Below are 14,653 nucleotides of genomic sequence, written 5' to 3'. Positions count from 1 at the left end.
AAGCCTGAAACCATTGCGCCCCAGTATATATTTCACCCCAGTATGTCCCAAGAGACATCTAACCTTAACCTGATGTGAGTGGCCAATATTCAGAACATTATGGATATAGGGCTAGAAATTTTGACCATTGTCAACAGTCCCCCATATGGCCGCCCCAATTTTGCCAATTGGGAAATAATTCCATAACCATCCAGAGTGGGGCGTTGTAACAGCCATGTCCCTTGCATGGCAATCACAAACGGATTTTTCAACATTCTTCCAATCTCGGGATTATAAAGCAACACACAGTGCCCCCCTAGTGTTCCATGAGAGGACAGGCATCTGAAAACCACTTTGCTCAATATTAGGGATACAGATACAGTTCCAGTATACCACTGTCTGAGGATGCACTGCTGGTATTGAATTCTAGCCCATATATGGTGCCAGTGTATCACCACCCAAGGTCCACTCTCTTTACAGCATTGTCCCCAGGTACAGGACTGGTATAGCATTGTCCCCAGATACAGTTCCAGTATACCACTGTCTGAGGATGCACTGCTGGTATTGAATTCTAGCCCATATATGGTGCCAGTGTATCACCACCCAAGGTCCACTCTCTTTACAGCATTGTCCCCAGGTACAGGACTGGTATAGCATTGTCCCCAGATACAGTTCCAGTATACCACTGTCTGAGGATGCACTGCTGGTATTGAATTCTAGCCCATATATGGTGCCAGTGTATCACCACCCAAGGTCCACTCTCTTTAAAGTATTGTCCCCAGGTACAGGACTGGTATAGCATTGTCCCCAGATGCAGTTCCAGTATACCACTGTCTGAGGATGCACTGCTGGTATTGAATTCAAGCCCAGATATGGTGCCAGTGTATCACCACCCAAGCTCAACTCTCTTTACAGCATTTCCCCCAGATACAGGGTTGGTATAGCATTGTCCCCAGATACAGTTCAGGTATATCACTGTCTGAGTATGCACAGCTGGTATTGAATTCTATCTGAGATATTGTGCTAGTGTATCACCATCCAAGGTGCGATTGCTGTAAAAAGAGTGGACCTAGGGTGGTGATACACTGGCACCATATCTGGGCTTGAATTCAATACCAGCAGTGCATACTCAGACAGTGATATACTGGAACTGTATCTGGGGACAATGCTATGCCAGTCCTGTACTTGGGGACAATGCTATGCCAGTCCTGTGCCTGGGGACAATGCTGTACCAGTCCTATATCTGGGGGAAGTGCTATGCCAGTCCTGTGCATGGGGACAACGCTATGCCAGCCCTGTGCCTGGGGACAATGCTGTACCAGTCCTATATCTGGGGGAAGTGCTATGCCAGTCCTGTGCCTGGGGACAATGCTGTGCCAGTCCTGTGCCTGGGGACAATGCTATGCCAGTCTTGTACTGGGGAACAGTCTCACTGCAGCACTCACTGTATTGAGTTAATGGTGTTGAGGCGCCTTATCTCGAGTTTGTGTTCTTAGGCCGCTGCCCTCACACACTTCCTGACACCCTTTAAGGCTTTCCAATGTCACTCACTGTCCTCCAGGCATAATCACGATGACCCCGCTCTCCCCCTGAGGGTGCTGTCGTTGCCTCTAAACCCCCTCACCGCCCGGGGTGCAGTGCTGAGGGCTCATGGAGTTCTCACCTGTGCTCCCCCCGAAGTTCACTGAGGTGTCCGGCTCCTTCCCTGCGCTCTCCCCTGCACTCTCTCTCACTTCCTCTCCTGAGAGCTGGGGGTGGGGCCTGTGTGAGGTGCAAAGGTGGGAGGCAGGGCCTGCAGTGCTGGTTATTGAGTAACTTCCAAAGGCATGAGAGTGCCAGGAAAATACATCAGCAGTAGAGACAGGCACCAGCAGGGACACACATCCCCGAGACATATCCACAGACACAGGCACGAGCTCCTCCCTACCATGCCGAGACAGGCAGCAGAAGAGACAGGCACCAGCAGGGACACACATCCCCGAGACATATCCACAGAGACAGGAGCTCCTCAGTACAATGCACAGACAGGCAGCAGCTGAGACAGGCAGCAGAAGACACAGGCAGCAGAGACGGGCAGCAGCAGAGACAGGCAGCAGCAGAGACAGGCAGCAGCAGGGACACACATCCCTGAGACATATCCACAAAGACAGACACGAGCTCCTCAGTACCATGTACAGGCAGGCAGCAGAAGAGATAGGCAGCAGCAGGGGCACACATCCACAGACACATCCACAGACAAAGGCACGAGCTCCTCACTACCATGCCGATACAGGCAGCAGAAAAGACAGGCAGCAGCAGAGACAGGCACCAGCAGGGACACACATCCCCGAGACATATCCACAGAGACAGGAGCTCCTCAGTACAATGCACAGACAGGCAGCAGCTGAGACAGGCAGCAGAAGACACAGGCAGCAGAGACGGGCAGCAGCAGAGACAGGCAGCAGCAGAGACAGGCAGCAGCAGAGACAGGCAGCAGCAGGGACACACATCCCTGAGACATATCCACAAAGACAGACACGAGCTCCTCAGTACCATGTACAGGCAGGCAGCAGAAGAGATAGGCAGCAGCAGGGGCACACATCCCGAGACACATCCACAGACAAAGGCACGAGCTCCTCACTACCATGCTGATACAGGCAGCAGGAAAGACAGGCAGCAGCAGAGACAGGCACCAGCAGGGACACACATCCCCGAGACATATCCACAGAGACAGGAGCCCCTCAGTACCATGCACAGACAGGCAGCAGCTGAGACAGGCAGCAGAAGACTCAGGCCGCAGAGACGGGCAGCAGCAGAGACGGGCAGCGGCAGAGACAGGCGCCAGCAGAGACAGGCAGCAGCAGAGACAGGCACCAGCAGGGACACATATCCCTGAGACATATCCACAAAGACAGACACGAGCTCCTCAGTACCATGTACAGGCAGGCAGCAGAAGAGACGGGCAGCAGCAGAGACAGGTACCAGAAGGGGCACACATCCATGAGACCTATCCACAGAGACAGGCACAAGCTCCTCAGCATGTCGAGACAGGCAGCAGAAGAGACATGCAGCAGCAGAGACAGGGACCAGCAGGGACACACATCCCCGAGACATATCCACAGACACAGACACGAGCTCCTCACTAGCATGCCGAGACAGGCAGCAGCAGAGACAGGCAGCAGCAGAGACAGGCACGAGCTCCTCAGCATGCCGAGACAGGCAGCAGAAGAGACAGGCAGCAGCAGAGACAGGCACCAGCAGGGACATAACCACAGAGACAGACACAAGCTCCTCAGCGTGCACAGACAGGCAGCTGAAGAGACATGCAGCAGCACAGACAGGCAGCTGAAGAGACAGGCACCAGCAGGGGCACACATCCCCGAGACAGCCACGAGCTCCTCAGTACCATGCTGAGACAGGCAGCAGAAGAGACAGGCAGCAGAAGAGACAGGCACCAGCAGGGACACACATCCCGGAGACATATCCACAGACACAGGCACGAGCTCCTCACTAGCATGCCGAGACAGAGAGCAGCAGAGACAGGCAGCAGCAGAGACAGGCAGCAGCAGAGACAGGCACGAGCTCCTCAGCATGCCGAGACAGGCAGCAGAAGAGACAGGCAGCAGCAGAGACAGGCAGCAGCAGAGACAGACAGCAGCAGGGACATAACCACAGAGACAGACACAAGCTCCTCAGCGTGCACAGACAGGCAGCTGAAGAGACAGGCACAGGCAGGGACACACATCCCGGAGACATATCCACAGACGCAGGCACGAGCTCCTCACTAGCATGCCGAGACAGGCAGCAGCAGAGACAGGCACAAGCTCCTCAGCGTGCCGAGACAGGCAGCAGAAGAGACAGGCAGCAGCAGAGACAGGCAGCAGCAGAGACAGGCACGAGCTCCTCAGCATGCCGAGACAGGCAGCAGAAGAGACAGGCAGCAGCAGAGACAGGCACCAGCAGGGACATAACCACAGAGACAGACACAAGCTCCTCAGCGTGCACAGACAGGCAGCTGAAGAGACATGCAGCAGCACAGACAGGCAGCTGAAGAGACAGGCACCAGCAGGGGCACACATCCCCGAGACAGCCACGAGCTCCTCAGTACCATGCTGAGACAGGCAGCAGAAGAGACAGGCAGCAGAAGAGACAGGCACCAGCAGGGACACACATCCCGGAGACATATCCACAGACACAGGCACGAGCTCCTCACTAGCATGCCGAGACAGAGAGCAGCAGAGACAGGCAGCAGCAGAGACAGGCAGCAGCAGAGACAGGCACGAGCTCCTCAGCATGCCGAGACAGGCAGCAGAAGAGACAGGCAGCAGCAGAGACAGGCAGCAGCAGAGACAGACAGCAGCAGGGACATAACCACAGAGACAGACACAAGCTCCTCAGCGTGCACAGACAGGCAGCTGAAGAGACAGGCACAGGCAGGGACACACATCCCGGAGACATATCCACAGACACAGGCACGAGCTCCTCACTAGCATGCCGAGACAGGCAGCAGCAGAGACAGGCACAAGCTCCTCAGCGTGCCGAGACAGGCAGCAGAAGAGACAGGCACCAGCAGAGACAGGCAGCTGAAGAGACAGGCACCAGCAGGGGCACACATCTCCGAGACAGCCACGAGCTCCTCAGTACCATGCTGAGACAGGCAGCAGAAGAAACAGGCACCAGCAGGGACACATACCAACAGAGACAGACATCAGCATAATAGGAAGAAGAAGAGAAAGGCAACAGTAGAGACAGGTAGAAGCAATGTAGATCCATGCAACAGCACAGACAGGTACCAGAAGAGACAGGCAGCAGAAGAGACATACTACAGCACAGCTGGACCGAGCAACAGCACAGACAAGCAGCAGATGAGACAGGCAACAGCAATGACACATATCCCCGATACATATCCACAGAGACAGGCACGAGCTCCTCAGTACCACACACAGACAGGCAACAGAAGAGACAGGCAGACGCAGAGACAGGCGGCAGTAGAGACACATATCCACAAAGACAGACAACAGCATAATAGGCAGAATAAGAGACAGGCAACAGTAGAGGCAGGCAGCAGCAGGAACACATACCCACAGAGACAGACAACAGCATAATAGGCAGAAGAAGAGACGGGTAACAGTAGAGACAGGTAGCAGCAGGAACACATACCAACAGAGACAGACATCAGCATAATAGGAAGAAGAAGAGAAAGGCAACAGTAGAGACAGGTAGAAGCAATGTAGATCCAAGCAACAGCACAGACAGGTACCAGAAGAGACAGGCAGCAGAAGAGACATACTACAGCACAGCTGGACCGAGCAACAGCACAGACAAGCAGCAGATGAGACAGGCAACAGCAATGACACATATCCCCGATACATATCCACAGAGACAGGCACGAGCTCCTCAGTACCACACACAGACAGGCAACAGAAGAGACAGGCAGACGCAGAGACAGGCGGCAGTAGAGACACATATCCACAAAGACAGACAATAGCATAATAGGCAGAAGAAGAGACAGGCAACAGTAGAGGCAGGCAGCAGCAGGAACACATACCCACAGAGACAGACAACAGCATAATAGGCAGAAGAAGAGACGGGTAACAGAAGAGACAGGTAGCAGCAGGAACACATACCAACAGAGACAGACATCAGCATAATAGGAAGAAGAAGAGAAAGGCAACAGTAGAGACAGGTAGAAGCAATGTAGATCCAAGCAACAGCACAGCCAGGTACCAGAAGAGACAGGCAGCATAACAGACATACTACAGCACAGCTGGACTGAGCAACAGCACATACACGCAACAGAAGAGACAGGAAACTGTAGCGAGGCAGCAGCACAGAAAGTCCAAGCAACAGCACAGACGAGCAGCAGAAGAGACAGGCAACAGCAGAGATGGTTCACAGTAGAGACAGACTACAGCACAGCTGGACCAATTGACAGCACAGACAGGCAGCAGAAGAGGCAGGCAACAGCAAAGCTGGGTCAAGCAACAACAGAGATGGGCAGCAGAAGAGACAGACAGCAGCACAGAAGGATCAAGCAACAGCACAGAGGCAGCAGACGAGACAGTCAACAGGTAAGAAGGACCAAACAACAGCAAAGGGACAGCATAAGAGACAGGCAACAGCTGAAACAGGCTACAAGGCAGCAGGACAAAGCAACAGTGCAGATAGGAAGCAGAACAGAAGGCAACAACACAGCAGCAATAAACAACAGCATAGAGGCAGCAGACGAGACAGGCAACTGTGAGCCAGCAATAGCACAGGAGGGCCAAACAACAGCAGACAGGCAGCAGAAGAGACAGGCCACAAAATGGCAGGACCAAGCAACAGCACAGAGGCAGCAGAAGAGACAGGCAACAATATAACAGTACCAAGGAAAGGTCACCCTCTTCCTCTCTGAATGGGCGGACCTCACCTCTTCTCTCCTTACCTCTACTCTAAGCTTCTCCTCCTCATGGATTTCAACATCCATGTGGACTCCCCTGCACCCTCCTCAGGGCTTTTCCGCAACATATGTGACTCTCTCTCCCTCTCCATTCTACCCTCTGGTCCAACACACTCAGCCGGACACACTTTGAATGTTCTCATCTCTTCAGACATCCCCCTCTCCATCCCCCTCCCCACCCCCTCTGCATCCCCCTCACTACTGCACTCTCTTGGACTGATCACGTTCTTCTTTCTTCTCGCTTGAAACTTCCTGTGCCCCTGGCAAAGCCCCCTGTCCTGGGACTGCCACCTTCCTTTGTAGTAACTTGACATATGAACCGAGTGTCAGTGGCTGCTTTTACCTCCACTTTCTCTCCCACTCCAACCTCTTCAGCTGACTCCCACTCAGACTCAGCCCTTTCTAACCTTCATCTCTCTATATCCAACACTCTGGACATCCTTTCCCCTGTTATGAGGATCCATCTGAAGCCTCCCTCCAAATGCATCTCTTGGTTTGACTCCAACCTGGCAACTCTGAAACGCAAGTGCAGAGTAGCTGAGCGAAATTAGAGGGCTTCGGCACATCCTCTGAAACTTGTCTGCCGCCTGCTCCAAAGGCAATACAAACTCTCCATCTTCTCTAAGAACTGGGTCCATATTCAAGCCTGCACCTCTGTGGCCACTAACAACACGGCAGAGCTTTTCAAAATCTGCAAGGAGCTGGCCAATCCTCCTGTAGACTCTGCCTCCTATATGCTCCCAGGCACTCTGCATGGCTCTGGCTTCACATTATACTGCTAAAACCCATGACATCCTGTCCTCACTTTCCACAGCTCCTCCTCTTTCTCCCTCTACCTCGCTCAGTCCCACTTGGCCTCAATCCCCCCTCCCCTCATTCTCTCCTCACTCTCGCCTATAACACCTGGTGATGTTTGTAGACAAGGTTGACCTATGAAAGTTTCATCCAAGCAGGTGGGTCCCTGCTCCTCCAGAACCATCAAGGACCACATTGTCACCCTCACTCCAGCCTTGGCCAATTTCTGCAATCACCCTTTTGCCACTGGATCCTCCCACTCTCTCCTCAAGCACTCTCTTGTGCACCCTTTCCTTAGAAAAGCCTTCTTCCGATCCCTCCTGCCTGGCTAACTGTCGCCCGAACTCTATCACTTCTTTACTGGGCTAACTCTTGGAGAGGCTGGCCATCTCCCAGCTAACCCTCCGCACTGAATCTGTTGGTTGTCTCTGTGACCATTAGTCTGGCTTCAGAGCAACCAAAGGAATGCCAAATGCACTCTTGAACACCCGTGAAGATCTGCTCCCTAACCTTGATTCCAGCTCTTCCTCTTCCCTCATCCTCTTTGACCTTTCCGCTGCTTTTGATATGGTTAGTCATGCCAACCTGATTAATCAACTCAGCGAGAACCTTGGCATCACGGATCAGGCTCTGGCCTAGTTGACATCCTTTCTCTGGGACTGACCTTCCCAGGTCCAAATTGGCTCTTTTCTCTCAACAACCTCTCTCTCCACTTGTGGTGTCCCTCCGAGCTCTATCTTCTCAACCTGGCTCTTCAAGATCTATCTGGTCCCTTAGGCCCACCTAATATCCACCTTCTCCTCTAAGTTTCATTGTTATGCAGACGACACTCAGCTCTCTTTGAGGCGCCTCCCGGCCTCCCCTCCTCTCTTGCTCATCACATTTTTACCACAACCACATATCTTAAAATCAACTGTTTCCTTCCTGGTCTATTCGCCTGCCAAGACTAAATACAAGTGGTCCCTTTCCAGGTTCACTCTCCTGCCAGGAAGAAAAACTCTGAGTACTACAGTTGGTCTCTTCTGTTAATGGCATTACGGGTTACAGATTTCCACAAACTGGTGTCTGAGGAAAGGAGAACTGCACCTTTGTTGCTCTTTTATCCCATTGTTATCGTTTTATTTATTTAGTGTTACGGTGCATTAACAACCTTTCACTTACATTTTATTACATTACATTACAATTTACATTTTTCAATTACAATTTCATTCACATACTTCATTAATAAAACATAAATACCTAAAATACAATTAAAATCTGTTAAAAAGAGAGAGGACAAACAAAAAGAAAAGTAAAGAAAAGAAAAAGAAAAAGGAGCATAAAACACAAAACAATATTTAATTGCCAACTCCCAATTCGATCCTGGTGTAGTCCCTCCTTACATTTCATTTGCAACCATTGATTAAAAACAGTCCCACTCATTTGTAATATTATTCCCAAACTCTGAAGGGAATATTTTGTTTAAAAACTGCAAGGCAGCTAACCTCCATTTATTCGCTTTTCCTATATATATAAGTTGCCACACAATACCCACATCCAGTATGTTGCAATTCTTAATCAAGTGCGCAAAGCACAATTCACGTTGTGATGTTAGGCGCAAGCATTCCAGCACCACATGGTAGATAGTTTCCACCACGCATTCCCTCTGAAAGCACCTACAACTTCTCAACCTTCGTTACAGCCCACTTCTTGTGCTCATTAATTCATTTGTCTGAAATAAATTCAATGGCATGAGCAAACTTTGACCCCTCCAAAATTGGCCCAGAAAACATTGCTTGTAATGAGACAGTACATGATATGTTCTCACATCCAACAGTAAACCAGAGAACAGATGGTAGCCGCGGAAGGCACGCCCCTGAACGCTCACGCCAGTAAAAAAACTACCCGATAAGGAAAAAAGGCCAAGAGATTTCTTGCAAAGATAACAAGTTTTAATAGCACCAAAATAAAGATGCCAGCAAAAACCGTGCTGCTTGAGAACGCTCTGCTGTAAAACTGTACAAGCAGAAAGTTATAAGGAAACACATTGTCATAACATTGTCACGAGCCCTCATCCTTTCACCTCGACATGACCAACATATCATTCTCCCTAATTTCCTCCACTGCCTATACTATGAAACAGATCTCACTCAGCCCCAGTACTGCCTGACTATAGCACGAGCCCTCATCCTTTCACCTCGACGTGACCAACATATCATTCTCCCTAACTTCCTGCACTGCCTATACTATGAAACAGATCTCACTCAGCCCCAGTACTGCCTGACTATAGCACGAGCCCTCATCCTTTCACCTCGACGTGACCAACATATCATTCTCCCTACCTTCCTCCACTGCCTATACTCTAAAAGTTGGTAGAGTGACTGAGCAGCCAGACTTATCTCAAGAGGGGTAAATGTGAGCTGTAGCATTGAATTCCAGACATAAAAGGATCCAAATAACACCTACACTCAAGGTTTTCTAGTACAATAATTATTTATTTATTTAACGGTCAGTTTTAAATACACATGCTATTAAAGGGCAATGTGCAACAATAAAAATACACTTCAAAATAGGTTCTCAGAATGAAGACAAGAAAGTAGATACTCATTAGACATGCTTCATACACACTTCCTCCACCCTGAGGTGACTTCACTAACTAGGACTGTATTGGCATTTGTATATCACTTTTGCACTTGGTACATTCTGAGGTTGGTAAAACAGAAAAGGTTATGGGAAGGAAAAAAGTTAACAGTTTCTCAGAGCATTTGAGTACTTTTAAATCCCCCAATGAAGTCTATATTAAATCTTTTCCAGCAATACTAGTTAAAAACCAATGTACCACCTATAAGGGACATTTAGTACTAAAATCAATTGGTTAGAAGAGTCTGCAGGGAGCCAGGACATGCTTTCTCCTGCTCACGCATATTCTTTCGGGAGTGCATGTTATGTAGATACATCCCCCATCCCTTGCTAAATCTACCCCACAGTTCTTTATAATTTTCAAGATCCGGGGCGGGGGGGCAATAATCGTGTGCTACAGTCTATCTACCTCATCTCCATAGGGTATGGGGACCATGCAGGGGATAGGGTGGTCATTTTGTATTTCTATCTCTTTTGTATTTTGAGGTACTTTTGAAACGCCAATTGAAACCATCATCATTGCGCTACTAGGCACCCCTTTGGCACAACATCAGAGTCCTATTTGGCACGTGCAGAAAAGAACCAGGATGAACACGATGACAGGAACCAGCATCTTCACAAGGGCTCTTAGCCAGGATGGTGCCCAGTCAAAAGCAACATCGAACCAATCACCTCCCTGGATACCAGCTTCTTTTTTCATGTGAACCCCCAGGCAATGCACTGCCACTACTATGTGGGCCAATGATCCATGTTCTGCGTCTTCGTGAGGTACGAATGTGTTCAGGAGGGTACAACCACCCCCAATGCCAAAAATAAAATAGTCCACTTCACTCCCCTGGCACCAAAGCCCTCTGTCATGCTATCAGGCCTGCAAGACCCTTCTCTTCTACCGGTGGGCGCGCAGCTGCAGTTTGCCCCCCAATCGGTCCTCCTGTCTCATTCTCTCACTCCCCTTCTTCCAGGCCTCATAGCATGGCTTACCTGTATCTCCAGGAGCTTTGGACTTGAAGAGATGCCATCCTAAGCCTCCTTGCTGCAGCTTGCCAAATGTTCAGGAGGGTCCAACCACGCCCACCCTCTCTGGGACTTGGCATCTCTGGGGTCAGGAAAACTCTCTGGAGCAAGCTGCAGGCTGAGGCAGGAGTTTCAAAGTCAGCAGTTTATTTCTTCCATCAGGCAAAACACAGGATACATCATCAGAAACATCTCTTGGACTCTGCTAAAATTACTAGGCTCACCCATCCTTATATACACATCTAGAGAGGTGAGTTAATGGTCTGGTCACAAGTAAAACCCCTTTCTATCTGTGATTCCTTGACTTATATGGCATGATCAATGTGTTGTTCCTCTTTCTACTTGTGATTCGCTGGCATATCTGCCTCTCAAACCTAGTCTAGACCGGTTCTACCCACTCATTCCCCCCACCTTTGTCCCCTGCATGCACTCTTTATAAAAAAGATCTCCACTGGTGTCATCATCACTCACAGCAATCCAACATTTTAGGAATCGCCTGACAATGCATAACCTTTCACAAAATGGTGGATAACCATATTTACGGTCATATTTTGATACCTGATCTGATTCAAGTCTTGTTTTTTAGTAAAATATAATTAGCATGTACTACTTAACAAGCCTTCCATCATTCAAGACATTCTGACCTCATAAACATGGATCATCCTTTAAAGCGCTTCTCTATAAGGCACTACAATTCTGATTTCTACAACATTCAAAGTCATTGATCACCCCACCAAGTTATCTGCGTTCGTGTTGAGGGGGAGTGGGTCTATCTCCACTACATTCAGGTTGAGGGGGAGGGGATAGTCATTCCTTTACACTCCCCCTCTGTATAGTATTTAGTCATCTACTAAATACTTACGACTACACCCATGTCCACCCTCGTTAATTTTCAATGTACCTACACATTTCTGACCTAATCACCTTTTTCTATAAACAATTTACTTTAATCTAAGAGATAACCTAACACATTTCTACAACGTCAGTGCTAACACATTATACACTCCTAGTATGAACATGTATGTGTCCCTAAACCTACTTTTATTTTCTATTATTTAAGCCCTACCTCCATTCCCCAGTATTACGTTAAACTAACTATATGCCTCAGATAATTTAACAACCACTGTGAGACTCAAGGGTTTGGTTCAAGCTTTGAAGTAACCCATTAGCCCATTATTTTCATACATTTTGTCCATATCCTCATATCCCATATGGCTCATATTCCACATCCTTTCTAATACTCCCACCTCACAACATTTTCTTTTCCTTGCTCCCATTCTCTTGCCCAGGCATATTATTAGTGTTCAAGATGTATTTTTCTTCTCATCAATACATCTTCTCCTTGTATGTCTTACACCCGACTCATCTCGGTTTGGCATCCACAGACCGTCTGTGTCCTGTCGATTTTTAAGCTGCCTTGCAGCAAGTCCTTAGGCCCTTTACTTTAACAGGCCAGTTCTTTCGCTTTTGAGTTTCTCTTTTTCCATAGAGCACTCATATTCATTGTCCAAATAAGTCCAAAAGAGGGGGCATTTTAGCAAAGGAACACAAGGATGGGGAGTCTTTTGCAGAAAACAAATGTGAACGCATGTGATTTGAAATTGGGCATGTAATTGTGTTCCTCAATAACTTCTCTCTCCTCTCGTGAATATTCTGCCAATTCTCTGAGCCACATAGGTTCCCCATTGTCCACCTGTAATATTGATAAATACATATGTCTCTATTATCAGTTCATTTCCTGTCAACCCATCCCCTTAAATCCCTTTTTTGTGTGTTCTTTCAAAATGTACCTGCCTTCTAAACAATCTACATTTAAACATGTTCTGGACATCCCTTTCTCCTAGACAAACTATATCCGACATTGTCGTTCTTTGCGTATCAAAGCTACTAATTCTCGCCCTTTTGTGTATACATTGTCTTTTATCTTACTGTATATGGCCAGCCTGCAGCAACCTGATTTGTTTACAATAAACATTCAGTCTGTCTAATATATTTAGACAATAAATGCTGTTGCCTATCTGATTCTCTCTGCCCTTATGTTATCTGGGCTTTCTTTTTATATATATACAATTACTGTCCCTTTATAAAGAGACATTTGAAATGATACATGATAAAAAATAAATTCAAAAAAGATATATATTGTTGTCTTCTCAGTCTTCTAGGCACATTTGTAGCAGACGAGGACGCCATCTGCAGGGATCCCTGCTCTCTGTAGAGAATCCAAATAGAGACAAAAGTCATCTGGGTACTGGCAAGGAGGTCACGTTACTTCCTAACCCAAACTCTTTTCTTCCTTCTGCTTTGCTGCATGTGATTGCCGCTATGCTGTAAATGCTTCCTGCTCAGCTGTACATGTTTCCTGCTCAGCTGTACATGCTTCCTACTCAGCTGTACATGCTTCCTGCTCAGCTGTACATGCTTCCTGCTCAGCTGTAAATGCTCCCTGCTCAGCTGTACATGCTTCCTGCTCAGTTGTAAATGCTTCCTGCTCAGCTGTAAATGCTTCCTGCTCAGCTGTACATGCTTCCCGCTCAGCTGTACATGCTTCCTGCTCAGCTGTAAATGCTCCCTGCTCAGCTGTACATGCTTCCTGCTCAGCTGTACATGCTTCATGCCTTCGCTTCACCATTTTTCTCCCAATTGCGTTGGACCATGGTCTTTTTCTTCTGTGCTTTGCTTTCATCCTGTAAAGACAAACAGAAGCGTTTCCCTGCACAACATCTCCTCCTTATGCCACTATACTTAATCTACTCTACCCCTGTTTTTCTATACTATGGCACCAATTCTTACTACATGCCTTTATTTGTATCATAAAACTACATTGTTTGCCTATTCTAAAAGATTTTTATACACTCGCCAGGTCAACCCCCTTTGGCATCCCATGAATACAAAAATGTTTACCCACCTCCAATTTGACTTCTGTTTTCTGCATTTGTCTGGTGTGGCCATGCTTTCATCTATTCGCTACTCTCGGCACACCTGATTGCACCTATCTTGGGAAAAATCGTTACACTCTTGAAGGAACTGTGGGCCTCATTACAAGGTGGGTGGTAAGGGATTACCGGCACCGGTAAGGGCACCGGTGCCGGTAATCTCTTACCACCCTACTACGAGTTCCCTTGGCGGGTCCACCCTTAACGCCTGGTTTTACCAGGCGTTAAGGGCAGGACCCGCAAAGGGACCTTAGAGCTAATAATGTCGCTCGTTATCATTCTAGTCTTTATTTTAAGACACCTTGGGCCTCATTACGAGAAGCGCGGTAAAAGCGGGGTGATTAACGGCATGGAGGAACTAGCGGGTCCATGGCCGGTAATGGCCATACCGCCATGGCGCTAAAAGCCCTCCAACCCCCACATAGCGCAATCACGGGACCTGCCAATACCGCCTCCGCCTAGGAGGCACCCCTTAATACCAACCCGGTAATAACATCATGCTAATACCGGGCTCGTAATACCGGACCCGGAAGTAACGTCATTGCGTCGGAGCGGGAAATGTGCCGGCAGCCATCTTTAAAAACACAATCCATTGCAATCCTCCCAAACCACCAGTTGTGCTCAGGAGAGGCCAGTGCCAATTCCTTCCCCATGTCAAAGCGTTTCATAGAAGGAGCGAAACTTGTCGTTCATTTCTTGAGCCGAGAGGGCAAAACTGCCGCCTGCCCTCTCAATTGCTGGTATATGGGGAGCCCCTTTCTCTTGCTGGATCAATCTAGCTAATAGACGTCCGGGACGTTCACCCTCGTCATATTTCCTGGAAGCCTGGGGGTCGTCAAAAGACTTGAGCTCCCAGTCCTCCTGGACTCAGAAGGAATCCAGTGCCACCCCT

General features: G+C 48.6%; 1 protein-coding gene across 3 annotated transcripts in view; it reads right to left on the bottom strand.

Annotated features, from left to right (window-relative positions):
* The window catches only part of C1QH1orf210 (chromosome 1q C1orf210 homolog), a 220,541-nt gene extending 218,755 nt beyond the window's left edge, over positions 1–1,786 (bottom strand). For 2 of the 3 annotated variants that reach the window (XM_069642444.1, XM_069642446.1), the window contains exon 1: positions 1,643–1,786. The gene's annotated coding sequence lies outside the window, so the exon portion shown is untranslated. The remainder of the gene's footprint in view (positions 1–1,642) is intronic. The other variant, XM_069642445.1, reaches the window with a different exon arrangement.
* Positions 1,787–14,653: the final 12,867 nt, after the last annotated feature.

Source organism: Ambystoma mexicanum, chromosome 1q (genome assembly GCF_040938575.1).
Source record: "Ambystoma mexicanum isolate Mex_15411 chromosome 1q, UKY_AmexF1_1, whole genome shotgun sequence".
Lineage (NCBI taxonomy): Eukaryota > Metazoa > Chordata > Amphibia > Caudata > Ambystomatidae > Ambystoma > Ambystoma mexicanum.
The sequence above is the reverse complement of the archived record's forward strand: the minus strand, read 5'-3'. Positions and strand labels throughout refer to the sequence as shown.